The sequence below is a fragment of the Erinaceus europaeus genome, unplaced genomic scaffold, assembly GCF_950295315.1.
Source record: "Erinaceus europaeus unplaced genomic scaffold, mEriEur2.1 scaffold_1013, whole genome shotgun sequence".
Lineage (NCBI taxonomy): Eukaryota > Metazoa > Chordata > Mammalia > Eulipotyphla > Erinaceidae > Erinaceus > Erinaceus europaeus.
In genome coordinates, this window is record NW_026647427.1 from 32,886 (window position 1) to 37,528 (window position 4,643).

The window sequence follows — 4,643 nt, forward strand, 5'->3', positions numbered from 1 at the left end:
GGTGAGGGCCAGACAGGGTGAGGGCCAGACAGGGTGAGGGACAGACAGGGTGAGGGCCAGACAGGGTGAGGGCCACACAGGGTGAGGGACACACAGGGTGAGGGACAGACAGGGTGAGGGACACACAGGGTGAGGGACAGACAGGGTGAGGGCCAGACAGGGTGAGGGCCACACAGGGTGAGGGACACACAGGGTGAGGGACAGACAGGGTGAGGGACAGACAGGGTGAGGGACAGACAGGGTGAGAGACACACAGGGTGAGGGACAGACAGGGTGAGGGCCAGACAGGGTGAGGGCCACACAGGGTGAGGGACACACAGGGTGAGGGACAGACAGGGTGAGGGACAGACAGGGTGAGGGACAGACAGGGTGAGAGACACACAGGGTGAGGGACAGACAGGGTGAGGGACAGACAGGGTGAGGGCCAGACAGGGTGAGGGCCAGACAGGGTGAGGGCCAGACAGGGTGAGGGCCAGACAGGGTGAGGGCCAGACAGGGTGAGGGCCACACAGGGTGAGGGACACACAGGGTGAGGGCCACACAGGGTGAGGGACACACAGGGTGAGGGCCACACAGGGTGAGGGACACACAGGGTGAGGGACAGACAGGGTGAGAGACACACAGGGTGAGGGACAGACAGGGTGAGGGACACACAGGGTGAGGGACACACAGGGTGAGGGACACACAGGGTGAGGGACAGACAGGGTGAGGGACACACAGGGTGAGGGACAGACAGGGTGAGGGACAGACAGGGTGAGGGACACACAGGGTGAGGGACACACAGGGTGAGGGACACACAGGGTGAGGGACACACAGGGTGAGGGACACACAGGGTGAGGGACACACAGGGTGAGGGACACACAGGGTGAGGGACACACAGGGTGAGGGACACACAGGGTGAGGGACACACAGGGTGAGGGACACACAGGGTGAGGGACACACAGGGTGAGGGACACACAGGGTGAGGGACACACAGGGTGAGGGACACACAGGGTGAGGGACACACAGGGTGAGGGACACACAGGGTGAGGGACACACAGGGTGAGGGACAGACAGGGTGAGGGACACACAGGGTGAGGGACACACAGGGTGAGGGACACACAGGGTGAGGGACACACAGGGTGAGGGACAGACAGGGTGAGGGACACACAGGGTGAGGGACACACAGGGTGAGGGACACACAGGGTGAGGGACACACAGGGTGAGGGACACACAGGGTGAGGGACACACAGGGTGAGGGACACACAGGGTGAGAGACACACAGGGTGAGGGACACACAGGGTGAGGGACACACAGGGTGAGGGACACACAGGGTGAGGGACAGACAGGGTGAGGGACAGACAGGGTGAGGGACAGACAGGGTGAGGGACACACAGGGTGAGGGACAGACAGGGTGAGGGACACACAGGGTGAGGGACACACAGGGTGAGGGACAGACAGGGTGAGGGACAGACAGGGTGAGGGACACACAGGGTGAGGGACACACAGGGTGAGGGACACACAGGGTGAGGGACACACAGGGTGAGAGACACACAGGGTGAGGGACACACAGGGTGAGGGACACACAGGGTGAGGGACACACAGGGTGAGGGACACACAGGGTGAGGGACACACAGGGTGAGGGACACACAGGGTGAGGGACAGACAGGGTGAGGGACACACAGGGTGAGGGACACACAGGGTGAGGGACACACAGGGTGAGGGACACACAGGGTGAGGGACACACAGGGTGAGGGACACACAGGGTGAGGGACAGACAGGGTGAGGGACACACAGGGTGAGGGACACACAGGGTGAGGGACACACAGGGTGAGGGACAGACAGGGTGAGGGCCACACAGGGTGAGGGACACACAGGGTGAGGGCCACACAGGGTGAGGGACACACAGGGTGAGGGCCACACAGGGTGAGGGACACACAGGGTGAGGGACAGACAGGGTGAGGGACAGACAGGGTGAGGGACACACAGGGTGAGGGACACACAGGGTGAGGGACACACAGGGTGAGGGACAGACAGGGTGAGGGACACACAGGGTGAGGGACAGACAGGGTGAGGGACACACAGGGTGAGGGACACACAGGGTGAGGGACACACAGGGTGAGGGACAGACAGGGTGAGGGACACACAGGGTGAGGGACAGACAGGGTGAGGGACACACAGGGTGAGGGACACACAGGGTGAGGGACAGACAGGGTGAGGGACAGACAGGGTGAGAGACAGACAGGGTGAGGGACAGACAGGGTGAGGGACAGACAGGGTGAGGGACACACAGGGTGAGGGACAGACAGGGTGAGGGACACACAGGGTGAGGGACACACAGGGTGAGGGACACACAGGGTGAGGGACACACAGGGTGAGGGACAGACAGGGTGAGGGACACACAGGGTGAGGGACAGACAGGGTGAGGGACACACAGGGTGAGGGACACACAGGGTGAGGGACAGACAGGGTGAGGGACAGACAGGGTGAGGGACACACAGGGTGAGGGACACACAGGGTGAGGGACACACAGGGTGAGGGACAGACAGGGTGAGGGACACACAGGGTGAGGGACACACAGGGTGAGGGACACACAGGGTGAGAGACAGACAGGGTGAGGGACACACAGGGTGAGGGACACACAGGGTGAGGGACACACAGGGTGAGGGACAGACAGGGTGAGGGACACACAGGGTGAGGGACACACAGGGTGAGGGACACACAGGGTGAGAGACAGACAGGGTGAGGGACACACAGGGTGAGGGACAGACAGGGTGAGGGACACACAGGGTGAGGGACACACAGGGTGAGGGACAGACAGGGTGAGGGACAGACAGGGTGAGGGACACACAGGGTGAGGGACACACAGGGTGAGGGACACACAGGGTGAGGGACACACAGGGTGAGGGACACACAGGGTGAGGGACACACAGGGTGAGGGACAGACAGGGTGAGGGACAGACAGGGTGAGGGACACACAGGGTGAGGGACACACAGGGTGAGGGACACACAGGGTGAGGGACAGACAGGGTGAGGGACACACAGGGTGAGGGACACACAGGGTGAGGGACAGACAGGGTGAGGGACAGACAGGGTGAGGGACAGACAGGGTGAGGGACACACAGGGTGAGGGACACACAGGGTGAGGGACACACAGGGTGAGGGACACACAGGGTGAGGGACACACAGGGTGAGGGACACACAGGGTGAGGGACAGACAGGGTGAGGGACACACAGGGTGAGGGCCACACAGGGTGAGGGACACACAGGGTGAGGGACAGACAGGGTGAGGGACACACAGGGTGAGGGCCACACAGGGTGAGGGACAGACAGGGTGAGGGACACACAGGGTGAGGGACACACAGGGTGAGGGACAGACAGGGTGAGGGCCACACAGGGTGAGGGACACACAGGGTGAGGGACACACAGGGTGAGAGACAGACAGGGTGAGGGACACACAGGGTGAGGGACAGACAGGGTGAGGGACACACAGGGTGAGGGACACACAGGGTGAGGGACACACAGGGTGAGGGCCACACAGGGTGAGGGACAGACAGGGTGAGGGACACACAGGGTGAGGGACACACAGGGTGAGGGACAGACAGGGTGAGGGACACACAGGGTGAGGGACACACAGGGTGAGGGACACACAGGGTGAGGGCCACACAGGGTGAGGGACAGACAGGGTGAGGGACACACAGGGTGAGGGACACACAGGGTGAGGGACACACAGGGTGAGGGACACACAGGGTGAGGGACACACAGGGTGAGGGACAGACAGGGTGAGGGACACACAGGGTGAGGGCCACACAGGGTGAGGGACAGACAGGGTGAGGGACAGACAGGGTGAGGGCCACACAGGGTGAGGGACACACAGGGTGAGGGACAGACAGGGTGAGGGACACACAGGGTGAGGGACAGACAGGGTGAGGGACACACAGGGTGAGGGACACACAGGGTGAGGGACACACAGGGTGAGGGACACACAGGGTGAGGGACACACAGGGTGAGGGACAGACAGGGTGAGGGACACACAGGGTGAGGGACACACAGGGTGAGGGACACACAGGGTGAGGGACACACAGGGTGAGGGACACACAGGGTGAGGGACACACAGGGTGAGGGACACACAGGGTGAGGGACACACAGGGTGAGGGACAGACAGGGTGAGGGACACACAGGGTGAGGGACACACAGGGTGAGGGACACACAGGGTGAGGGACACACAGGGTGAGGGACACACAGGGTGAGGGACACACAGGGTGAGGGACAGACAGGGTGAGGGACACACAGGGTGAGGGACACACAGGGTGAGGGACACACAGGGTGAGGGCCACACAGGGTGAGGGACACACAGGGTGAGGGCCACACAGGGTGAGGGACACACAGGGTGAGGGCCACACAGGGTGAGGGACAGACAGGGTGAGGGACACACAGGGTGAGGGACACACAGGGTGAGGGACACACAGGGTGAGGGACAGACAGGGTGAGGGACAGACAGGGTGAGGGACACACAGGGTGAGGGACAGACAGGGTGAGGGACACACAGGGTGAGGGACACACAGGGTGAGGGACACACAGGGTGAGGGACACACAGGGTGAGGGACACACAGGGTGAGGGACACACAGGGTGAGGGACACACAGGGTGAGGGACACACAGGGT